The following is a 27,101-nucleotide window of genomic DNA, read 5'->3' on the forward strand; positions in this document are numbered from 1 at the left end:
AAGAGCTCACACACTATACTGGCAACACACCATCACACATAAAAAAACTCAGCCCATTTCAAAGCCAGCATAGAAAACCTTACACTCCAACATACTGACATAATGGTCAGCTTTGACGTCTCCTCTTTATTCACAAATGTCCCATTCAAGGAAACTCTAGAGCTATTCCAAGCTAAATTTTCTCCTGATATCTCAGCCTTATTTCAGTTCACAATGAACTCAGGATATTTCGTTTGGCAAGGAAAATTCTACAAACAAATAGAGGGGACAGCCATGGGTTCACCACTCTCCCCACCCTTGGCCAATTTCTTTATGGAGACCTTTGAAGAAAAAGCCTTGGCCTCTGCCCCACAAAAACCAACCATATGGCTTTGCTACGTTGATGATGTGTTCGCTATTTGGCCACATGGCTCTGAAACACTTCTCTCCTTCTTAACACACTTAAACAACCAACACCCCAGAATCAAATTCACCCTGGATAAAGAGGAAAAAACAGCCTCCCTTTCCTAGACACACTAGTCACCCGCCAGCCTAATGGAACCTTGGTTTTCTCAGTTTACAGAAAACCCACCCATACAGGCAGATACATTCACCAACAATCCCCCCACCCCCCCACACAACAATATGGAATATTGAAAACACTATACAACAGGGCGAAACTAATCTGTTCAAACGACTTGGCCCTAAACACTGAACTAAATCACATCCTCAACACTTTCTCAGCCAATGGCTACCCCCCAAAAAAAGTCCAAAAAATATTAGATCCTACAAACCACAGATCTCCTCCCCCCCTCCACAACAAGGATTACTCTAAATCCATCACCATTCCCTACATCCGAGGCACCTCGGAAAAGATTAACAAAATCTTAAAAAAGCATGACCTGACCTCCTGTTACAAACCTTACAGAAAATTGGCATCCCTTATCTGCTCCACTAAAGACCAACCACTTCCCCTATACCTACCTGGTGTATACCAGGTCCCTTGCAGTTGTAATCTGTCTTACTTTGGCCAAACAGGCAGGACAGCGAATATCAGAATTTCTGAACACAAGGACTACATCCGGTTTCACAAGTACAGCCATTCTGGTCTTGCGGACCATGCTCTGGATACACGCCACAGAATACGGTGGAAGAAAGCTACAGTAATACACTGTAGCAAATACAAATACGAAAGACTATTTATGGAATCAGCCTCAGCCCTAAGAAATTCTCCAAACCTCAACAAATTTGGTTGTATGCGACTGCTCCAAATTTGGGAGGCTTACATCAGTAGACCTTCAGCCCAACGGCCAAGAACACCTAGCCCGCTAGTGGGCACCATCAGGACTTTTAGGAGAACAATAGCTTCATCTCTTCATTCCCAGTTACTGTGTTTGTAGTGCCTACGTGCATGTGCCCCTTTTTGTAAGTTCCTTTAGAAGATGGCAATGTGACATTGCCAAAATATCGGAAAATATTTATTAAAGGTTGATTTTGATGTTCTCTAACTGGAGGGGGGGGGCATGAAAATTGTGGAACACATACACGAAATAGTACTGCTACTTACATTAAGATATTTATTCATGCTTTAATATTCTGTTGTAGTTATTATAACGTTATTATAATAACTACAACAGTATGTCAAATCTTTGACATACTTGCATGGTCAGTATACTGTACTTGTTTTTAACTTGCTTGTTTTAGACATTTCCATCTATCTAATTTTTAAATTTTAATTTAGCATACTTCAACTTTTCAATTACATATCTTTTTGGATCAGAAAAAAAAAAATCACAGCATAACCACTTTTATCAGACCTGTCTGTTATTATGCTAACAATGGCATCAAAGGATTTGTTACTGAATAATGCCTTAACAGTACAGCATTAGTATTATAGTCAGGCTTCAAAGGAGTCAAAGGATTCATTGCAGGAGGCTAAACTCTCTTAAGAACCACATATACCTCATCCCCTACACATTCAGTATTTCTGCAATCAAACCAGCACAAAAAATGTATTCCAGTCACCACACAAAGATTTTAAACATTAGCACTATCCCTGCAGAAAACTTTTTAGTGAAAACTCACATGATCCTTACACAGTTTCTAAGGATGCCTTGTTCTTTCATTACCTATTACCCTATCCAACATTTTCCCCCACCATCTATCTGACAAGTTCTTCTCAACAATTTATATATCAATAATATAATCCTTCCTCCTCTTATATGCCCAGTTCTAAGGAGCACATTCCCTCCATCTGTTCCCATATTCAATGTTCCATAGTCCTGAGACAATCACTTGCATCTAAACTAATGTTTCCTTATTACTAGATGCATATGTGACCTTGTATGTGCACAGAAATCTATATCTACATACATGTCACATCCATATCAGTGCAGAGGAATCCAGATATGGCCTGATCAGTGCCATAAAGCATTATCACTCTGCATTGTTTTGAGTAAACTTTTACAGCTTTTGCAATGTGTTATCAAAACTTCAACTAAGTATTCATTAACACTTCTATTTTCTTCACCTTGATCAAAGTTCTACCAATACTTCATTCCACCTCCTCTGACTACAATGAATGGGTTTACACTTGGAAACATTCAACTGATATCTTCATTTATCTTCAAACTTCAAATCACCAACCTATTCAAATGTAAATCATTTTGTAGCAGCATCACATCAGATCTCTTTGCCATTACTCTCTCCAAGTTAGCATAATTTGCAAACAACTGAATATCATATCAGACCTTCAACTATATCATCAATGTATAAATTAAACAGCGGTCCCCAAAGAGAATCTTGTTTGGGGGACATTGTGTTTCCTTCCACTCTACACCAATCATTGTATTCTATCAATCAGCTATTCATCCTATGTCCAAGAGTACAAACTGTAGTTTCAACAATAGCATGTCACACAGTATTTAATTTCCCGCTTTGGCAAAATCTAGAAAAATCCCTATAAATAATTCCCTTGTCCAATTTCTCACACTATTATAAAATGTAATCAGGTAACTTAAACAAGAAATCCTTTTCACCAATTCATGCTTTCCTTTAGAGAGATTCCTGTTTTTTGTCAATCCAATCTTCTATTCCTAACACCTTTAGTACAATAGCTGATATTGTACTAAACCTTTAGTACAATACATGAGAACTCTTCAACACCTTCAATACAATATCTAATATACCAACTGGCCTACAGTTTGTAGCCACTGCACTTGGATTCTTCCTAGTGCAGTGACACTTTATCTTCCACTTATCAGGACTGTTCCTATTTTGCCAACTCTTACTCAACAATCAAGTCAAAAGTATATAAAAATAAAGTAAAAATATATTAATACCTGTTCATTGTTAGCTCCTTTGCACATACATGGGAAAGTACAAGTCAGTCACACAGACTTATTAACATCAAGCTTATTTTAAGATTCCAAACATTTCACCATTCATGAACCGCCAGTCTCTCCTCTTCCTAACCAGTCTCATTTAACATGAAATAAGTGACAAAAATATGTGAACATTTCTACTAAATTGTCAGATGATGTCACTCTTTATGCCATCACCAGTAACCAAAGCCAGTCTTCCATACCTGCACAACTGTCAAATTCTCTGATCATCCTAATGTACATATTTGTTAAGAAATGAAACCAGATATTTAGTACTAAGAACAAAACTTCAATTAGGAATCTCAGTTCATTAAAGCTGAAGAGACAAAACATGTTCAGAGTTAAGTAACAACCAAAATTTTATGTGAGTTTCACAAATTAACATTTATGCATAGTAAGGTGCAGCATTCTAACCTTTTATTTAGTAGATGAAAAACAATTTTTTTTAAAAACCAGTCACTGGTATTTGAATATACAGAAGAAAATAGGACAAGATGCTGTTAAAAAGTAATGTTAAAAGTTCAGGAAAGAAAAATTTAAAAACTTTATTTTTTGTGTGTTTAGAAATAAAAAAATAAAGAAGAATCAGTTTCAGATGTTGCTTAATAGATATCAATGTTGCATAACTTGTATATCTGCCTCTACTTCCTATAATTAGCCAGCAGAGGTTTCAACTTGAAGGTAATGTTATAGTGATGATATTGATGACAATATTTGCCTAAAGAGTTCACTAACACTAACCTTCTCCTCTCAGAGTTAATCCAAATATCAAGTAGTATAAAGTTTTACCTCATGATATGAGTAATCATTCCTACACCCCAGGAAATGCATGTTCAGCTGAGTAGTATTTCTATCTTGCAATTTTCATGGAGCAGTTGGAGAAACCCAAAGCAGATGGACATACCCCCCAAACTCACCTAAGCAAGATGCAAAAAAATTAAAAAAAATAAAAATAATAGTAATAAAAAATAATAATAAAATAAAAAGATAAGGCTGCAGAATGTGTATCCAAATTAACTGGTGATAATTATTTAAATTTCTGATTTACTGTATAGGTAACAATTCTGTATTAAGAACAGGAAATCATGACAAAATAAGTTAAGTACAATTGTGATTAATATTATTCTTATTGCATCACTGCTAATTTTCAGAATACACCATTAATGATTAGGTAAATCTAACAGTAAATGCTGAACACCAAAATAAAAACAAAACAAAAAAAAAGCAGAATAAATTATGGAGTTCTTCAGAACACAAAACACTAATAGTAGAAACAATCCAAAACTGTAATAGCAAAAAGACAGCGCAAGTGTCCACCTTCTAGAGCTGGATAGGTTTTTCAAAAGCAGTCTATGATTGTAGAGCTAAGAATGGTCTCTCACAAATTTTGAGTAAATTAAAGCAGCCATACTTGTTGAGATTAGGGAAGTGATTCTCTGATGCTGGATACAAAAATAGTGTTTTATATTTATAACAGTTTCTTTGTTCTTTTCTTCTTTAAATTCTGTGTGTTAGCATGCCCATGTTCTAACTTGCCATAATGATGACAGAATATAACAAAAAGATAAAGATAGATTTATTTACAAATTCTTTGAAATTAGAGTTCAGTATAATAACCAGCAAAGGAAAGATGGCATGCAGGAATTCAATTTTGATTTCAGTCGTTTCATGAAGTGTGCTATATGTACTTGTTTGATTATATAGATAAATTGTAGATATTTAAGGCAGATTCTTTGGCAGATATGTGTAAAGTATGAGCTGAATGAGGATTCAATGAAATCTAATATTGGATAAATTTGATAACTGAAAGTGTTAGTACTGAGAATGCTGCGAGGAGGATGAGTGCTTGTCTGATAGAAAAGGATGGTATAAAAGAGCAGTGAAAAAAAGTTAAAAAAGTTTTGAAAAAGAGAACGAGTGATCTGAGAAACATAACAGTAGATGGTAAGAAAGATTAAAGTAATTTAAATATGGCAGATGTTGCTAAACAAAGTGCAGTAAAAGATAAGGCGAAGAGTGGCATTTGCTGTGAACAAGTGTGTATGACGCAAGGTTTGAAGGTGCAAAAATTCAAAGGGATGAATGAGAGTGAAAGTGTGATGTAAGGTTCGAAAGTTTGAAAATTCAAAAGAATGAATGACAGAGAAAATGGGACACAAGATTCGAAAGATCAGTGTTGGTTAAGATGAGGCAAGAGATGAAATGGATGCAGAATGAAGTTAAAAGAATTCGAGATATGTATGGAAGAGTGAAAATGATGAAAACAAATAATGTTGGTATAATAAAAGTGTAACGAAAGACCCACGAGTGATTTTGTATGGTGATTCAGTTATTAAAGGTGTGCTAGATGAGAGAATGCATAAAGTATGTTTTACTGGAGGTAGAATGAGAAGAGTGACTTTGTATTTGTACCTATTACAACTATTGCTAGTTGTAATAGGTACAAATCACTTGATTGCAAACAAAGAACACATAAGATTGGATATCAGGAGATTGTTAAGAGGAATAAAAGAGAATAGTATGATAGGAAAAGTAGTAAGCGTTGCTCAGATATGAGAGTCGTAAGATGAGGTGGAGAGCAAGGATTATGAATAATATGTTAGCAGAAAAGTGTAAGGAGAAAGGAGTGCAGTTTGTTAATGTGTGGAATGAGTATATAAGTGATGTATAGAAGCGATGGACTGCATTTGAGTGGTTTTGGTGTGAGTTGCTTGGAGAGACTACTGCTGCTGGAAGGCAGAGTAGAGAAGTGAGTGCAGAGAATGAATCTGATCAAGTGGTAAGCAATGTGGTAGAACAGGAGAGATTGAAGAGGCAGTTGTGAATGAAGAAGTGAGCAGCATGAGTATAGAGAATGAGAGAATAGGTGTGTAAGACAGACAAGGAAATGGGGAGGCTCATGGTTGACAGAGGAACACAGTGCGAGAAAGGTAGATGCTCCAAGAGGATGTGAATGCATGTGTAGACAAAAAAGGAAGGGAATGACCTGGGATCAAGGGAAACAGTTGGATCTGAAGAAGGTTCGAAGATGAATAAGGTGAAAAAGAAATGGCTCAAGTTAAGCATGGAGAAGTCACATCAAATAAGTGGTGTCAGTGGAACTAGCTATATTTCTCGTGGAAAGGCTTAGACATTGGTTATGCATTTTCACTATATAATTTAAAGAAATTACAACATACTAGGATATACATTAAAATCAATTTTAATATACTTCAAATATATTAAAATTTATTTTAATGTATATCCTAGTACATTATAATTTCCTTAAATTATATAGTGAAAAAGAAACGAGCTATAGATCCAGGAATAAGCCGCTGTGTTTATATACAAATGCTAGAAGTGTAAGAAACAAGGCAAATGAAATGGTTCCATTAATTGAGTCTGTTTACCCAAAAATTGTTGGAATAAGTGAGACATGATTGGATGAGGACGACATCCTGACAGGAATAGAGATGGAAGGATATGATGTGTTTCATGTGGATAGAAAGTGTAAAAAGGTTAAGGGATGCTCTCGATAATAGAGAAAGAGTTAGGACAATACAAAGTAGAGATGCAAGAGGGAAATAGTGCCAGTGGTTTTGAGGTAGTATGGTGTGAGAAAGAGGTGAATAGAATGAAGTACTTAGTTGGATGTTATAGACCTGGTAATGTGGATGGTGGCGACTATGAAATGTATAATCAAATAAGCCAAGCAAATAAGAAAAAGGTGATTATTATGGGTGATTTTAACTATGATAATATAGACTGGAATTATGAGATAGCAATTGGAAGTAAAGAAAATGAGTTTCTTGAGATTTTGAGGGCCAACTGCCTCAGACAGTATGTAACAGAGGGCACATGAGGATTGAGGGTGTTGGATTTGATCATCTCATCAGAGGATGTAATTATAAATGGGGTATCAAATCACCTTCCAGTTGATGAGAGTGCCCATGAGGTGATTACCTGGGGGAGGTTGCCAGCAGCATGAGGACCTCTGTGAGAAAAGGATATATGTGGAACTACAAGCCTGGTGATTATGAAGAGCTCAGAAGACAGCTTGCAGTTGTAGCATGGAATGAGGAGTTAGTTGAAAAAGAGATCAATGCAACTTGGGGGATATTCAAGAACTATATAGTATAAGCAATATCTAAATGTATTCCAAGGGTCAGAAGGTTAAACAACATAGGTGTGAAATGGATGAATGAAGAGATCAAGCATGCGATACAGAGAAAAAATTATGGAGGCAGAATAAGAGAAGTGGCACTAACCAATTCCATGAGGATTACAAAGACCAGGCAAGGAGAGTGATTTGTGTTTAATAAGGGTAGCAAAAGTGAGGTATGAGCAGCAGTCAGCTAATGAAGCCAAACAAGAATCCTAAGGAGATCTTTTGATATGTAGCCAGCAAAAAAAAGAATGATTATGGAAGGATGACATTGATTGGAGAAAATGTTATAATGACAACTACATCAAAAGATATAGCGGAGATACTTAACGAGCAATTCATAAAAGTCTTTCATTCTTGTGAATGTGACATTATGGAGAGATTGAGAATAGTTGATGATGGGTAGGAGAAATGAACTGTAAGTCAGCAAGAGGTGTATGGGGAATTGAGCAAACTTGATGTTAATAAGGCTGTGGAACGATAATATATCACCACATATTCTGAAGGAATGTGCCAGGGAGTTGACATCTGCCTTGACATATTTTTTTAATATGAATCTTGCACTGGGTCGAATTCGAAAGGAGTGGAAGATTGTGCCATTTCATAAGGGCGGTGATAGAACTCAGGCATCAAATTATAGGCCTATCTGCAGGTCAGGTGTTGTGGTTAAGTTGTTGGAGAAGATGGTGAGAACTAGAATCCAGAAATGGGTTGAAATGGCCAGAAATGGACTTTGATAGATTACTGCATGATAAGTTGATAGTCAAACTAGAGCGGATAGGGTTGGATATTAGATTAGTGCATTGGATCGGAGACTGGCTATCTGATAGGTATCAGCAAGTTGTGTATGGGGTAGTAATATTCAGGAAGAGGAAAGTCACTAGTGGTGTGCCTCAGGGGTTTGTTTTAGGTCTACTGCTGTTTAACCTATATGTTAATAATACTGGTGAAGATTTGAATGGGGATATTCAATTGTTTTCAGATGATGCAAAGTTGGGACGAACTATGAAGAGTAGAGAAAATGTTGTGACCTTACAAGAAGACTTGAATAAATTGAGTGAATGGGCACGGAAATGGGAATGCGAGTTCAATGTTGCAAAATGTAAGGTTTTCAAATTTGGGAAACAAAGATGGGAAGTAGAATTTATGCTTGGTGGAGATATATTGTTGGAGGTGGAGGAAATATAAGATCTTGGGATGATGGTGGATAAGGATTTGATATTTAGGGGGCACATTACCAAAACTGTGAAGACAACACAAAGAATTCTCAGAATGATACAGAGGATGCTGATTTATAAAAGTAAGGAGATTTTTTTCCCATTGTATAAGGCTTTGATTAGGCCACACACACAGACTTCTGTGCACAGATTTTGTCACCTGGTTTCCAAAAGGATGAAGGAATGTTGGAAAAAGTCCAGAGACTACTTACTAAGGTAGTTTCTGATCTCTAGAATGTTGAATATGAGGAAAGGTTGAGAAGATACAATTTACAGAGTCTAGTGGATAGGAGGAAGAGGGGTGATGTGATAAAGACCTACAAGTTAGTAAGGGATTTTTATAGGATCATTGTTGGAGAGGTTTTACAGCAAAAGGTGGGGGATCAAGGGAGAACCAGCAGGCATCCCTGGAAGCTGTATAAGTAGGGTGTGATCAGGAGAGTGAGAAGCAGGTGTTTTGCATGCAGAGTTGTGAATGATTGGAATGCCTTGCTTGAGAGTGTGGTGTCTGCAGAGAATTTGAGTGTGTTTAAGGTTTGGTATGATGAGCTGTGTATGACAAAAGGACCTCCTAGATGAGTCTTTGACTCCATGGGGTCTTGGGGTAATAATAATAATAATAATAATAAATAATAATATGCATTTCTTAGTTCCTTCACAGTAGATGTTGAAAGCTCTTCCTACTGCCCATAGTAAACCAAGTTGCTCATGGTACTATACACTCCTGAATATGTCATTTGTGATCATTTTGGATTTGGCTGAAGCAACTAATGCTATGAGGCAGTGTATTATGTCTGCTGTTCTTCTAGCTGGTTTGATAAAGAATACGTGTTTGAGATACGGTTTTAAAAAAATTTTAAATGTTTCCAATAAACTCTGGATATATGGACCAGAAATATTTTGCTATGGTCCTGTATGTTGTGTGTGAAACAATGGGTGTGTGTGTGTGTGTGTGAGTGGGGGGAGACATAATACTCCATCTCTTTTACAGAGATTGCAGCCACTGGCAAAATAATAGTTTAGTATAGGCAACTGATTTCAATGGAAAGAGTGTATCACTGAAATAAGTGGCTTTGGTCCTATATGTTAGGGCTCACATGCTGGGAGGAACTTATGTTGGAGGTTAATGGAATAAAACAGATTTGGGAAAGGATTAAAAATGCTATTTAGTTCTTCCAATATTTTGTCTCGGTCACAAAGAAATCATCAGTGAGCATAATATAAAACTTGTAACACACACACAAGGAACACAAAACAATTCTGTGTTACCTTTGTGTGTGTTACAAGTTTTATATTATACTTCCTAACGATGTCTGTGAATGAGACGAATATCGGAAGAACTAAATTTTTAATCCTTTCCTATTACTGTTTTACTCTATTAAGCCTTCAATATGAGTGGCCTTGGTCCTGTGTGCTGATGTTTTTACGATGCTATACTGTTAGGCTACATGATATTGTGAATGCAAGTCTTTCAGTGTGTGTTGGTTTTCCATAAGTGGAAAATGAGAGTGAACCATATTTAAGATGCATACCTAGGAAACGATTAAAAATGTCTCTGTGTGATGTATCCAGGAAGGAAAAAACAGTAATTTGATTCTTTTTATAATGAAATATAACCAATATACCACAGCTACAATATTTAAGTATAAGCTAAACTTGAAAACTTTAGTTTCCATATGGATATTAGCTAAAAAGATACTGATGCTTATATATTTTTCCCTTTCATATAAACTATACCAGTGATGGTGAACCTATGACATGCGTGTCAGCACTGACACACTTGAGGGTTTCGGGTGACACACCTTGGATGTTGAAAGATATTGGTATTCTGATGAAAAAACTGTGATAAATCGTGTAAAATGTCAGTTAAGGCAAAGGTAGGTTTCGGTTCATTGAAAGAATTATATTTTATAGTTAGCGTATTTCTATTTTATTTTGTAGTTAGCTTATTTCTATTTTATTTTGTAACTAGCCCATAAACAACGAGCATTTTAAGTTTAAGTTTTCTTTCTTAATCATTATAATTTCTGCATAGTCATATGATATTATAAAAACTTATAAAAATTATTATCAATATTATATGATACAAACTTTCTAGATTTGAGCAATTTCGAATTTTGGAACAAACAATCCAATTCATAAAGTATCCTGATGAAACAGAATTCATGGATCTTAAATTAGATGGCTCTGAGATGGATCTTAAATTAGATGGTTGGATTTAAAAGATCTAGAAATGCAACTAGCCGACTTCCAGTGTAATCCTATCTGGAAAAGAACGTTTATTGCTCTTAGAAATGAATTAGAAGAGCTTGAGTGGGAACGTCTGCATGATACCACATGTAAAGCTCTTCTAACAATTTTCTCTTCTGCATACTCTTGTGAAACTATTTTCTGCCTTAAATAATATCAAATTCGAAAGAGAGAAAGAGATTGAGCAATGATTTGAGCGCTGCCTGTGTAGCATTAAAATATACACACACACTACAGTCCTTCTATAAAGCAACTTTCTACTAGTACTCAGCAACAGAAAAGTCATTAAATGTAATGTAAGTTTGTAATTTCACTTTATTAAATTAATTGTATAATATGAATTCATAGATTTGTATCAATGTCCTATTAAATAAATAGCCTAATATGATATGTATAAGTCGCCATCTATAATTATGTAGTTTAATTTATAATGCATGTATGCAAGTGGCACATCAACAACGTCAATATTTAAAAAAAAAAAGATGTTTGACACACCTGGGTAAAAAGGTTCGCCATCACTGAACTATACCATACTACCTCATATTGTTACTCCACATGGAAATCTATTTTGCAAATGTATTTTTTAAAAAATTGTTTAATAGCATGTGCTCTGCTTAGTTTGCATCTTTTGCATGAAGAAAAAATCTGAGTTCTGTTGCTGTGTAAGAGATCAGCTAACTCAGCTTAAGATGAAAAGCCCATGAGCTACTAATGGGCAGGTATACACACACAATATACAGTCTATCCTTGTCAAATCAATCCACCTTCCCATAGTATGGCCTGTTTCCACAAAAGGTGCTCTGATGCATCCAGCACGCATTCCCACTACAAGAAGATACCTTCCTAGTGGAGGAAATGCCAGCTAGACCTGCTAGGTGGTAGATGATCTTCATTGCCTGGTGAACACCACCCTGTTAACTGGGAACCTGAAGTGGCAAAGGCTGTTTAGCTTCTGGAGCAGGGCTCAAGACTCTTTCCCTACCTATCATTTCCATGCAGTGTGAGTCATGTACTTCAAGGCCATGCCAAATATACTTTAAGTATGTTTGGCAGAACCTCTTTCATTTAATCTCTTATATCTGAAAAACTAGAATCTCTTCCACTTAAAGATACAGTAAAAACAGTACTACTGCAGGACTGCCACCAAACAGTATACAGGCTGGAACCTGTCACTAACAAGCCAAGAGACTTCTCAGTCAGATGATGCATAATTCTGCTGCAGCATTTCTGCCAGATCATGTCTGAAGAGAGAGGGAGGGAAAGAGAGAGAGTCTGATTAGTGGTGTGCGGGTAGTACAGTTGAGGCTACATTATGGCAAGGAAACTGGTCACTCTCTGTATTGATGCTATGGTCAAGGATCTGTCCAAAGGCTTCAATTCTGTTGAAGCCTTTGGCTCTTCATATAATTAATAATTTATTAGGACACCTCTTGGCAATACTCATAGAAGGGATGTAAGTTCTGTTTGCTACAAACTTGGTATTATTAACTAGGTCTACCTACTCACTGATGAGACCTCAATAAAGGTTGAAACTGGTCTGGGTAGTGACCTTCTCTCATAATGTAGAACAGTAATACAGCTCCTAGGAGCTAAGTTCACATTATGGGTAAATATCAAGAATAGTGATCGGATCTTGCTCCACCTTTGACATGAGTTGCCTCAGCTTGCACTACCTATAGGGTCAGTTGCTGCAGTATCCAGGTATTTGCTTATGCTTGGAATCGCCGAACTTTATATAGTTTCTATATTCAGCATGAAACTCTTTGAGTTTCTTATTCGGCTAAGAAACAATATGGGATGTAATATCCCTTAACTTAAACAAGTTATGTCGCCGAACTGAAGCCTTTGGCTCTTCATATAATTAATAACACCATTAATAGTTTATGTTCAAAGAATTTAATTTTCAGAAATATGTCAGAAATAACATAGTGATTAACTTGAAAGAGACTGGAAAAAAATAACAGGAAACTAACTGCTTCAGAAAATTTAGGTACATAATGAAAGCAATTTCACAAGAGGAAATAACAGAATATTTATGCTACTGAAAGAATATTTGAATATGCACATAGAAAACATATTAAGAGAAGAAATATTGTGTTCATAGATAATGAGAGATATTAGAGGGATAACAGTTCAGTCTAGGTAAAAAAGATAACTTTGGATATTAATTATTAGCAATATATTATAACTTTGGCATCATTTTAGTCTGATTTGGTTTTGAGTGAATATAGTGTGTTTGCTTTTGGAAGTAATGCAGTTTGAAGCACTTTTTTCAAGACTGGTAAGAAAGGGTACAATGAAAGTCAGTTGGTTAAAAAGGCAGTAAGAGCTAGGTCAACCAGATTCTTAACACAAAAATTGAGTGTGTTGAGTGGTGTAGATTTAACTAAGATGGTTTGCTGTCGGAAAGTACAATACGTATGCATAGGTGAATGTGGCAGATGTGTTTGTTGAGAGGTTAAACATGAGAAGTGAGAGAGTGAGAATCTTTAGAAAGTCAGTAGAATCAATTCAAATCAATGCACTGCATTGATTTGAATGAGCATCAGGAACTGGAAGTAATTCCTGGATGTAATTAAGGAAGTGGAAATATAAAATATAATTATAAAATACCAGGTGTAATTAAGGAAGTGGAAGTGTGCCTGACTGACAAAGCAAGACATGGCATGACTGAAAAAAATGGAAGAAAAATCTGACTCATGAAGCAATAATGAGAATGATTGTTGGAATGCAAATTAAATAAGGCATATTAAGAATGAAATTAGACATATGGTAGATATGAACAGGAGTGCAAAAGAATAAAATGAAAGATAGTGGAGAGAGAGAGAGAGAGAGAAGCAGCAAATGACTCAAGAATAGCACTATATGGAGATTCTATCATAAAAGATGTGGTGGATAAGAGGATGCACAAGGTCTGTTTTCTCGATGATCAAGGTGTTAGATATGAGAAATAAGCATGTGAGGGAGTTAGGGGGTTGTGGTTGAACAAATGATTTGGTTAGGCATAGGGAGAATGCAAGATTGAATATCAGGAGATTATTGAGGACAGTGAAAGACAACGATGTGATAAAAAAGGTAGTTGGTGCGTTGTACACGTATTACAATGATGAGTTGCAGAGATCAAAGAATCTTGAATGGAATGTTAGCAGAAATGTGTGAAGAGAAAGAAGTGCAGTTTGTGAGTGTGTTTTTGTGTGGGATGAATCTGAGAGAAAAATGAAACTGTATAAGAGTGATGGACTACATTTGGATGGTTTTGAAGTGAGTCATTTGGAAAAGTTGCTGCTGGAAGGAAGTATAAAGGATGCAAACAAGGTATCAGCGAAAGTCAGAGAATGATGTATGTATGAGCAGAAGAATGGACCAGGTGAGTGATGCAGCTGAGAATGGAGAGGAGAATATGGGAGCAGGAATGCAAGTTGGAGAGGGAAAATGGGGTAGGCCAAGGTAAGGAAGACACAATCTGAAAGTAGTAAGGGATGATCAGAACAGAAATAAACAATCTGGAATACATGGGGGATAATTTTGAGATAGGGAGAGTTCAGGCTGGTGGAGAAATATGGAACAATCAGACAGGAGCAAGTAAAGAGACGCCCAGATGGGGATCAGCATCAGCAGGACAGGTTATAGACCAAGAAATGAACTGTTGTGCTTATTTACGAATGGCAGCAGTATCAGGAATAAGGAAAATGAAATTGTTGCATTGAATAAGTTTATGTGCCCAAAAACAGTTGGAATAAGTGTTTCAAATACTGAGTACTCTGGATGTCAAAAAAGCAGGAGGACTGGATGGAGTCTCACCATGGGTTTTGAGAGATGTGCTAAAAAACTGACAGCTCTGTTGACCTGGCTTTTCAATAAAAGTCTGAGTACAGGAAAGGTACTCAAGGAGTGGAAAGAGGGCAAGATAGTGCCATTGCATAGGGGTGGTAGCAGACTGTAAGTGTCAAATTATAGACCAGTTTGTGTTTCCTCAGTAGTTGTTCTCTTGGAGAAGTTAATGAGGGACCATATACAGCATTGGGCAAATAAGGTAATGTTATCTGTGAGAGAGTCAAGTTTCCCCCTTGTATCTCAACCTGAGATACAAGGGAGAAAGTGGAAAAAGTGGCAGTGATTTTGAAGTAGTATAGTGCAAAGTGAAAGCTGATAGAATGAGATATCTGGTGAGGATGTTGCTACAGGCCAGGGAATGTGGAGACAGAAATGTATAGGCAACTTGGCAAAGGGTGATCATTATCAGTGATTTCAATCACAGCATTATTATTATTATTATTTATGGCATCCCCATAGAGCCTCATCGCGGGAGACCCAAATCAACCATCATATACACAAATCCTATCATACCTCTCCTTGAATTCATTCACCATCAGGGAACTCGCAACTGATTTTTGCAATCCATTCCACTCACTCACCACTCTCCATGCAAAAAATCTTGTCTGCACACCCCTATTAACCACACTCTTACACAACTTCCATGGATGGCTCCTGTCATATATTGAAACATTTCACTTGCATCAATTTTATACAACCCTTTTAATATCTTAAAAGTTTCTATCATGTCTCCTTTTTTCCACCTATCAACTAAACTTTGCAACCCACAAACCTTCAACCTATCCTCGTAGGAAGTATTCTACAGATCTGTCACCATCTTGGTCACTCATTCCTGAATCTTTTCAACCACCTCCTGTCCCCAAGAAACCCAGGAAACCAAATCTATGCACAGTAGTGCAATACTAATTGGAATGAAGAGATAGCATCAGAGAATAAGGAGAATGGATTTCTCGAGTTCTTAAGGGAAAACAATCTTAGTCAAGAATATGTAACAGACAGCACATGAAGGTGTTAAGAGTTTAGATCTAGTTATATCATCAGAGGATGTGACTGCAAATGGAGTGTCTAATCTTCCTACTGGTTGGCAAGAGTGACCATGAAGTGATCACCTAGGTTGCAGCCAATCATATGACAATTTCTATAAAGATAGGATGCACGTGGAACTACAAGAAATCATTATGAAAAGATTAAAAGACAACTGGAAGCTATAATATGGAAAAGAAGAGTTAAGCGGGAATGGGACAGACACTGTGTAGGCAATGATCAAGCGCTATTTAACAGCAGCAATGTTGGAGTCTATTCCAAAGGTAAAAATGCTAAACAAGGTAAAATGGATGAATGAAGAGATTAAGCAAGAAATATGAAAGAAGGCACTGCAAAAGCAACACAGGATGAATGTTAGTAATTATCAGTTGCATAAAGAGGAGCAGGCCAAGAAGGTGACTTGGTTGGTAAAGAAAAATCCTACTGAGTTCTTGATATATGGCAAGTAGAAAAATAAAATATTATGGGAGGACAATGTAAGTTGATGACAGTGGAGATTGGTAACCAATGCAGAAGATATAGCTGAAGTATTCAATGATCATTTTATTAGTGTATTTCATCCTCGTGAAGGTGCCATCACGAGAAGCTGCAGTGTAGAGGGAAGGACAGAGGAGGGAGTGATGGTAAATGAGTAGGAGGTATATGATGAATTAAGCAAACCTGCTGTTAATAAAGCAGTAAGACTTGATAATATATTGCTACATGTCTTGAGGAAACGCTCTATGGCATTAATGCCACCTTTGGCACATATGTTTAACATGAAGCTTGCAACAGGACAAGTCCCAGAGGAATGAAAGGTGGGAAAAATTATTCAACTTCACAAAGGGGGGGGGGGGAATCAGATTGTGATAACAAATTTTGTCGAAAATTATGAAGAAATACAATCTTGCTGCCACCTACAAACCCATCAACCAGATCCAAAACTTGTTACTCTTGCCTAAAGACAAACTTTCACCTATGCTACTACCTGGTATATATGAGGTTCCATGCTCCTGTAAACTCTCTTATTTTGGACAGACAGGCCGATCAGTTTTTAAATGCATTTCGGAACACCAAGACCATATCCACCTCATCAAATCGCATAAATCAGGCCTCGCTCAACACGGAGTTGAAAACCCAAACCACAAGATCCATTGGAAAAAGACAAAACTTCTACACAGATCTTCATATAAATATGAACGTTTATATAAAGAAAGCGCTGAAGCCCTACTCCACAGAACAAATCTAAACTGCAATAATGTCATCCCTAAAGTATGGGAAATTGTCATACAAAATTGTGTAAAATAATAACTGTAATTAATTTTAATTAAGTAATTTAGTTCAATTTAATTTAATTTATTCAGGCTGCAATGTGCCACTGCATGCAATTTGGATTCCTTTGTACGTACGTGCCCTTTCTTTTGTCATTCCTAGTATGGCCGTACTGTACTGATGATGTCCTAAGATACCTGGGATGAAATATTCACGTAATAAAACACCTACTACTGTGCTTCGCGCGTGTTAAACTTAGTCAGGTCTCACTGATGCCTAGAATTTTTGGTAAGTCGAGCTGACTAATGCCCATAACTCCTCTCCTTATTCCTGATACTTCTTACATTCACATACTGCATTTCAACATTGCCTTGTACTACCCACAATAAACCTTGTGTATTGTCATTACCAACCCATTTGAATCAGAAACCTATAAAATTATATTCAGAATTGCATAGTCATTTCTGTACACATTCTCATTTATCAAAGGAGCGGCCACGCACATGCTTGATTGCATCCTTCCTAATATCTCTGGTTTCCTTGGTTTTGCACTTCCAAAATCTCACTAAGTAATACTTTCTCTGAACGTCTAACACCAAAACACCATTTATATGTGCCTGATAGACTACATTTAAGTCCTTTTGTCCATCAAATTCAGTCCACACATATCAATAACTCACACCATTCCTTCTACACAATCTTCTCATTGACTCATTAGCAATCATAGCCATTCTTAACTCTGTCCTATCATACCAAGGCAGCAGATTCATAATTTTAACTTCTTCCTCTCTATTTTTGGTTCTTTCAAAAATGAAGGGAAGGAAACAATTTTGAAAGACCCACAAGAGTTTAAATGAATTGATGTTATGAGCAAATGATAATGAATGCCATATCAATGTTACTAAATACAAAGTGAGGCATTTTGTGTTGGAAAAAATTCTGGAGAACATACCATATTACTAGGATTTTACACCACAAAACTAATAATTATAGGGATTTCAAAGTGTGATTTTAAGTTCACAGGGGTCACACATTGTAAAGGTCATCAACACAACAAACAACAAATGCTCTGAGTTCCTCATGGTGTCACTTTATAAAATTTATTACATTTAGACTTGTTCAGATCTGATCTCGAGGATGAGTAGGCTGAAGAAACCAAGGAGAAAATACAAAGACAGGTGATCATGATTATATCAAGTTTATCAAATGTTGAGAATTTATGACTACAAAACACTGGCATACAGCTGGAGGAAAGGAGATATGATGGAGGTATACAGCACTGATAAAAGGTATTTATAAAGGAAGGTGGCTAAAATCTTTCAGTATGTGAGAGGAGGAAAAGGAATGAGGACACATCACTAGATGTTGAATAGAAGTATGGCTCAATGACTAGAGTGAAATGAATGAAATTGGTGAGCATATTATTGGTTAATGAATTTAAGAAAATTAAGATTTTGTCACCCTGGTTGGCAGAGTTGTTAGTAAATCCACTCTCCAACCAACAAGCTACAAGTTTGAATCCTAACATAAGCATGGATGTCTGTAATTGTTTTTAGGTGGAAAATGCATTTCATTGCTCAGTATGAGACTACTGTCCAGTTAATGGAAGTCCAAAGTGACTTGATAAAGTTGTATGCTTGTTCTCTAGAGCAGCATCTCGGAATTATGTAAAAATAAATCAAAATACGAATATATTATTATTATTATTTTTATTTTTATTATTATTATTATTCAGGCCTCCATGGAGTCAAAAGACTCATCGTGGGAGATCCTTCCTAAGAAACACAAAGTCTATCAAGACTCATCGAGGTCATCCCCTAAGAAACACAAAGTCTATCATACCACTCCTTAAACTCATTGACCGTTCTCGCTCTCACCACTCCATCAGGCAATGCATTCCATGGTTCAACCACCCGCCATACAAAGAAACCACTCCTCACCCTCTTGCTCAGTTTCCTTTTGTAACTTCCAGGGATGGCCTCTTGTCATCACTCCTTCCCGCTGTTCAACCAAGCGAAAGAACTCCCCAGTGTCAATCCTGTAACCACCTCTCAACTGTTTAAAAGTCTCAATCATGTCACCTCTCCTTCTTCTATCCACCAAATGTCAAATGCCTTTGCATTTGACAGGGAGCAAATATATAAAAAATTAATGAAATTCGAAAAATTTTCCTTAACTTACTAAATTTGTCGGGTCTTTTATTAATCCATTGTGTTTTATATAGCTTATTCAAAAAAATGTGGTCCAATTACCAGAATATACCATGTGAATCTCCTTAACCTATCTGCAGTAATAATGTACTGTAGGTTTACAGCTGGCTGTGGGTGGCAGTTAAATAAAAAAAGGATAGGTGTGCGGACCGAATGAATCTCACAGATGAGTCCTTTGATTTTCTGGAAAGTCTGTTAAATTAAAATTATATATAATACATTATATTATTATTATTTTGGTAATCTCCATGGAGTCAGACTCATTGTGGGATTCCCACGCAACCATGAACATGTCTACCATAAGAAATTATTTACACTACCTTCATTCACAATGCACTCCAGCATTATATATATAATATTTTATTTATAAATGCTTTTTTTTTTTTTTTTTTTTTTTTTTGCTTGTGAAATTCATTTATTGAGAATTTTTGAAATAAAACTGATCTTTGTAACCATTAATTTCTTGATGAAACACGTCTATTCTATAATACATGTTTGTGCCACAATGCAGAAATTTTATTTTATTAGGTTTAAAAAAAAACACAGTATACCTTTTTGCTCAATTTAACTACCCAGGCAAAAGAGAGGAGGAATAAAGAACAAAACTTTGGTCTGCAGCATAAGTCGGGAACCGGCGGCTCTGTAGTCGCATGCGGCTCTTGGCTGAACAAAGTGCAGCTCTTTTATATTGAATTAAAAGATACATAATTAAAAGAAACAACTAAATATTGTTTTTTAATATTGCCTGTTCGTGGCGCCAGATACTATGCATGTGACGTGTTACACATGAAATTTTATGACATGAACAACTGACAACTACATTACATTTGAAATACCACTAAATGTTAACCCTTCCTAAGGTAACTAGCGCAAAGGTGAAAATTTGAACTAATTGATCAGCAGTCCTCAAACATCACTGTTTTTAGATACATATGGATTTTAACTGTCAAAATAAATATTCTGTTAGTTAACTTATTTATTGTAGTATTAAACTGGTGTTTAATTTAGTGTCAGGTAATGTTATGCACAAATTAATTTTTATTATGTTATTATGTTGAATTTGTGCTTTTACTTGCAGGTAAATTTGTGATAATAACCCTCCTAATATGAGTTCAAGAAAAAGAAAAATAATCGAAGAAAACAGAGGATTCCATAAAATGTGGATAGAGAAATTTGCATTTATAGAAATAAATGGAAATCTGCAATGTTTAATTTGCCATCTACGACTTCAAAATAACAAATCAAGTAACGTCGAATGAAATTTTTGAGAAAAACGTTTAGACTTCAGTAAAAAATATCCTGAGGGTGATAATAGAACAAAACATTTTTGCAGAATTACAAAAGAAAACTTTGCTTCAGCAAAGAAATTTGTCAACTTGGACGAAATCTTTGTCTAATACTACTGAAGCAAGTTTTTTGTTATCCCTTTAAATAGCAAAAGAAGGAAAACCTTTTACTGATGGTGAATTTCTAAAAAATTGCATGTATAATGTTTCTGAAATTCTATTTAAGGATATGAAAAATAAGGATGAGATATGAAAAAAATTAAAGATTTACCTCTTTCGGCTAGAACTGTCAAGGAACGGATTGTAACAATTTCTGCAGAAGTTTCAAATATGCAAACTATGGATATTAATTCTGCCGATTTTATATCTATTGCAGTTGATGAATCAAATGATATTTCCGATATGGCACGATGCTGCGTAATGGTTAAATATATCACATCTTCAGTTATTCGAAAAGAACTTCTTGATCTGCTAACACTTAAAGGACACACTATATTAAGATATTTCAGAAAACCTTCTAACAAGTTTACAGAATAAAAATATAAATATTAATAATATAGTATGCATTGCGATCGATGGCACGCCTTCTATGATTGCAAAAGATAAGGGGTTTGTTAAATTATTCTCCCCTCATATTCCACATGGAGTTATTTCATTTCATTGCATTTTGCATCAACAAGCTTTAGTTGCAAATTCTTTGGGATTATTATCACAACTAAAAAGAGTGATGGATGTTGTTGTGCCAGTGATCAATTTCATCCGATTTCAGGCGTTAAAAATTTCATCCGATTTCAGGCGTTAAATCACAGACTTTTTGACACATTTTTAGAGGACCTAGGTAGTCAACATAAAGATTTAGTAACATTTACATCTGTACGATGGTTATCAAGAGGAAAGCATTAAAACGTTTTTTTCAGTGCTTAAAAGAAGTAATGGTTTTCATAACCACTAAAAATTATAACGTAAATCATGTGGAACTTCTCAGTAATCCCGAATGGATACAAAATTTTTGTTTTGGCTTGATGTGACAGAACATTTTAATAAGCTAAATTTGAAGTTGCAAGGGAAGGGAAACACAGCCTTACAATTACTAGAGGAAGTCCTTACCTTTGAACAGAAACTGAGTGTTTTTCGAAGATGCTACTGACGAAAAAATTTATATATTTTGAAAATCCAAAAAATTATAGAATGAATTTAAATCAAGAAAAAGTTGATTTCAAAATATTTGCTGAAATGATTACTGTAATTTTAGATTCATTTACAAGCAGATTTCAGGATTTAAAAAAAAACATCAGGAGATGATGAAATTTATATTACATCCTTTAAATTGTAATTTAAAATTAATAGATATTGAAGCTTTTCCCGGAATATCAATTGCAGAACAACTACAAATGGAGCTTCTGAAAATTCAGAATAAAAGCATCTGGGTACAAAAACTTTAGGAAATGGTAGCGCAAATTGAAGAAACTATGGAAGAAACACCACAGGAAATTATATTTAAATGTTGGAATTCTTTACCACCTAATTATTCAAATACCAGGTGACTTGCTTTTGGGGTTCGGTTCAATGTACAATTGTGAACATTTTTTCTCTTCAATGAATTACATTAAAAATAAGTATAGGAACAAATTGACTGATGAAAGTTTGAAAGCCGAACTACTATTAAAGTGCACGAAATGCAATCCACATTTAAGTAAATTGGCTGAGAAGATGCAAAATCAAAAGTCTCATTGGTGAATTTTAAATTAAAACAATCAAATATCTATTAAAATATTGTATTTTTGTTCGGACTAATTCTTTTTGCAATACAAATTCTGACTTTTTTGCAATATTATACTTATTTAAACATGTTTTGTGATTAAAAACTTAATCAAACTTAATGTTGTTTTATTTATTGAACATATAAAAAATTTATATGCAAACATAAAAGTAGTATTTGATATCTGGAAGTACTGAATTAAAACCAAATTTACCTAAGTTTGAACTAACTACAACTTTGAGTCACCAGGAAAAATCGAATTGAAGTTGCAGCTCCCAAAATTTTGTTTTAATTAATTTTTTTGGTGGAATGGCTCTTTGATTCAAAAAGGTTCCCAACCCCTGGTCTACAGAATCCTATATTCGAAAACTTTTGTTTTCCATCTTTGGACCACTACTTTTCAATTTGTTCATCAATGATATAGGAAAGGATCTGAGAGGAAGTGTTCACTTGTTTGCTGATGATGCAAAGTTGGGTAGAGCAATTGTGAGTGCACAGGATGTCAAAATTTTGCAGGATGATTTGGATACTTTGGAGAACTGGGCTAGGAAAAATGGATGTCAATTTAATGTGGCAAAGTGTAAGGTTATGCATTTTGGGGTGAAAAGAATAGCAGCAGTACATCACATTGGTGGAACCGTGCTCCAGGAGATTGATGAGGCCAGGGATTTGGGAGTGTTGGTGGATAGGGAATTGAAGTTTAGGGGGCACATTGCAAAAGTGGCTAAATCAGCTCATCAAATCACTTGGCTTCTGAAAAATACTTTAACATGCAGAGACAAACAAGTTATTGTTCTTCTGTATCGAGCCTTGATAAGACCCCATCTGGACTACTGTGCCCAGTTATGGGCGCCAGGGTTTCTTCTTGATGGGGAGGAGGTGGAGAGGATCCAGAGATGAGTGACCAAAATGATAGCAGGTCTGTGGAATGAACCTTATGAGAATAGGTTGAAGATTTGTGGGCTGCAACAATTGGGCGATGCGGAAAAGGGGTGATATGATTGAGACATTCAAATTACCGAAGGGTTACTATAGGATTAATCCAGAAGATATTTTTGAAAATAGGACTGATGGTGGGAGGACTAGGGGCCATGCATGGAAGCTGGGCAAAAATGTGGTTAACAAGGGTGTTAGAGCTAGGTTTTTTACTTGGAGAGTTGTGAATGAGTGGAATAAGCTGCCAGAGTGGTGGGTGCTACGACCGTGAATGAGTTCAAGGCAAGGTGTGATAGATGCTGTGTGAATGTCGAATAGTTGTTCTTGACATGATGTTAGGGCCTCCCTCGATGAGTCTGTCAACTCCTTGGAGTTGTCCGGAATAATAATAATAATCTATGTGTCAAAGTTTTAAATACACATCTGTACCTACTCCTTGCATGGTTTCTGTGGTAAGGCTGCAACCAAGGTATTCAGCATGAGTAGTAGGAAACCCAAATTCAAACCCATAGATGAAGGGTTGTATATGAGTGACACTACTAGCAGTAATATGATGATGATCATCATCATTGATAATTTTACAATTATAAATAGGGAAACCAATCAAAACAAATAAGTAGTCTGTGTACACTAAGATAGGACTTGGAGGTTGTTATGACGTGAAGGAAAACCAGGCTTCTCTGTCATATGCTAACTGACGGATCTCTGATGCAGAGAGTTGGGGGAAAACGGGAAGAATATTGCTGATGTATTTCCAATATGGAGTTTGGGGTCTGCCTCTTTTTCCGTCTATAGGGGTGTAGAGGACCAGAGCATCAAAGGGTACAGAGGGTGTATGTCTAAGTTGGTGGCTGAGCCATTTTATTTAGTTTCTTTGAACATTTCTGACTAGAGGATCTTGCTAGGTTTCATCTATAGTAGAGTTGGGAATGTGGTCTTCCCAGTAATATGATACCTCATATTATTTCATTAATGGTATCATGAGAATACCTTCTCCTCCTCTATCAGAGAATCTGATAATGAAGTCCCACATCATTATTAACTATGGTTAGTGGCTGGAGAAAGATGACTCAAGTGAATCAATGAGGCTTTCGACTGTTGCTCTGACAGCATTTTTAAGTAGTTCAGGAAGAATATAATCTAGTGGAATCTGAATGTATGGAAAGGAGCAATTTAAATGACCATTCAGTTAAATGTGTGGAGCTCTTCCATATTTGTGCATGGCAACTTGTCTAAAAAAATTTGACTACTTTTCATCAAGTAGTGCAAGCTAGTGATATGTCACCATACAGATTCAAGGTGAGCATTCATTCCAATAACTTTGAACAACATCATCTTTGATATGCTTCACACATTCTTTGAATCCCAAGGCAAGCTGAGTAACTACATCTTTATGATCATCAAGCAATATATGTAACATTTCGTATCGCATTTTTAAGTTTCAAAGGCCACAATAGATAGAAATTCATATAGCATATAAAATGCCCGGATGTATAATTCACATCCAACAATGAAAAGAAGATTATGAAAGTATGATACCCAATGCACTATTTGAACAGGTAGTTCTTGTTAAGATATTGTTCACTTCAAGTAAGATGACTGCCATCTTGACCTCTTCCTGAATATAAATATAGCAGATATTATTAGATGTATACTGAAAGTTTTTCAGCATCAATATCAGCTAAAAGACTGATTGGAAAATGACTGCACAGTTCAGGATCTTTCTATTGGCTGATATTGTCCACATCTATTTCCAGAATGAAAAGAAGCTAAAGAAATTACTCAGGGGTTTCTTCGAAGCAGCTTGTAATGGACTCCATGCTAAAAAAATGGCATATTTACAAGTAATGTCTGTTGAAATAAAGTATTCTAATGACAATGCCATCTTGTTGAATTCAACCTACTAAGTTTCATAAAAACTCTAAATATGAGGTTGCAACTTTTGGTTCTACTGTAACATTTAGATAAAACTTCAACTTAGTGATTTCATCTTTAAATCAAAAATTAATCAAAATGCTAATGTTGGATATCCCCATGTAATGTAACATGCCAGCAAATTACTTCACCCTCCTAACCCACATCCTACATTATTTGAATAGATTGAGAAAATCCAAGTCATTCTTTTTCAACACCCAAACTCGAGCTTCAGAAATGAACAGAGCTCCATGACATAAGATATCAAAATGTGCACATAAGCATCAGCTGTACACTCTGTATATAATGTAATATATATATATATATATATATTTTTTTTTTTTTTTAGTAATCACCACATAACTCTTCTACATTCTGAACTTTGCTTATACAATAAATGTGTAAATAGCCCCTGATAAATTGTCAACAGAAAAAGAGATAATTTTCAAGATCAAGACTAACTTCCTTGAATAAGACTAACTTCCTACAATAACATTAATAAAATTATCATTTGACAATACCATTAATGACTTTGCAAGCATCAAATCTAGAAAAAATGTTTTTACACATAATTTTTGTTACAATTTATTATAATTCAATAAAAGTTTTATAATACCACTTCGAATTTCACTGCATATCACTTAATATTATTATTATTACAGTGACTCCAGGGAGTCCTTAGACTCATCGAGAGAGGCCCTAAACATCATGTCCACACAACTATACGACATTCTCACAGTATCTATCATACCTTGCCTTGAACTCACTCACCGTCATAGCACCCACAACAGACTCTGGCAGCTTATTCCACTCATTTACCACTCTAAAAGTAAAGAACCCAGCTCTAACACCCCTGATAACCACACTCTTGCCCAGCTTCCATAGGTGTCCCCTAGTTCTCCCACCACCAGTCCTGATCTCAAAAATATCCTCTGAATTAATCCTATAGAAACCCTTTAGCAATTTGAATGTCTCAATCATATCTCCCCTTTTCTGCCTATCAACCAATTTCTGCAACCCACAAATCTTCAACCTGTTCTCATATGGTTCATTCCATAGACCCGCTATCATCTTAGTCACTCGCCTCTGGATCCTCTCCACCTCCTCCCCATTCAAGAAGGAACCTAGGTGACCAAATCTGGGCACAGTAGTCGAGATGAGGTCTTATCAAGGCTCGGTACAGAGGTACAATAACTTGCTTGTCTCTGTTCGTCACGGTATTTTTCAACAACCGAGTGAGTTGATGAGCTGATTTAGCTACTTTTGCAATGTGCCTTTTGCAATTTGCAAAGTGAATCCCACCCATGAAAGACAGGTAGGCTGAGGGTTATATAATTCAGTCCCCAATGCTCTAAAGACTAAACATAGAACTACTTCAAGTAATTTATCTATATTACATATAGTAGATAAATTACTTTTGAAAAGTAGGGCTTCATACTTATTTTTAGCCTAGGGCCACATAAAATGTAAATCTGACACTGTATGTAAGGTTACTATAATTCATACACTTGAAACACATTTATTATAAAAAATAAATAAATAAAAATTTAGAAAAAAACACTGATAGGTAGTGTGTGTGTGTGTGTGTGGGCATAATGACCTGACTCTTCCTACACACACACACACACACACACACACACACACACACACACACACACACACACACACACACACACACACACACACACACACACACACACAGCACTTTATAAATTATCTTTACACTTAAATTAAAAGAAAATACACATAAGTAAAACTAACACTAAAAAGTAGTTCTCTAAATTTCTAGCCTCTGAAAGGATTGACAAGGTGCACAGCCTGTCAAGTGCATACTGTCATGACAGGTCAGCAGCAGAAAGCATATGCTTTGCAGATTCATAAATCCAGATTTATG

General features: G+C 35.8%; 1 protein-coding gene and 1 pseudogene across 1 annotated transcript in view; both read right to left on the reverse strand.

Annotated features, from left to right (window-relative positions):
- Positions 1 to 27,101, reverse strand: part of LOC150099042 (growth arrest-specific protein 2-like) — a 196,458-nt gene that overhangs the window by 83,760 nt on the left and 85,597 nt on the right. The gene's annotated exons all lie outside the window — the stretch shown is intronic.
- Positions 24,342 to 24,918, reverse strand: LOC150099043 (branched-chain alpha-ketoacid dehydrogenase kinase pseudogene; annotated as a pseudogene).

The sequence above is a fragment of the Typopeltis vanoorti genome, chromosome 15 (assembly GCF_054136105.1).
Source record: "Typopeltis vanoorti isolate ZY-2024b chromosome 15, IOZ_Tvanoo_1.0, whole genome shotgun sequence".
Taxonomy (NCBI): Eukaryota; Metazoa; Arthropoda; class Arachnida; order Uropygi; family Thelyphonidae; genus Typopeltis; species Typopeltis vanoorti.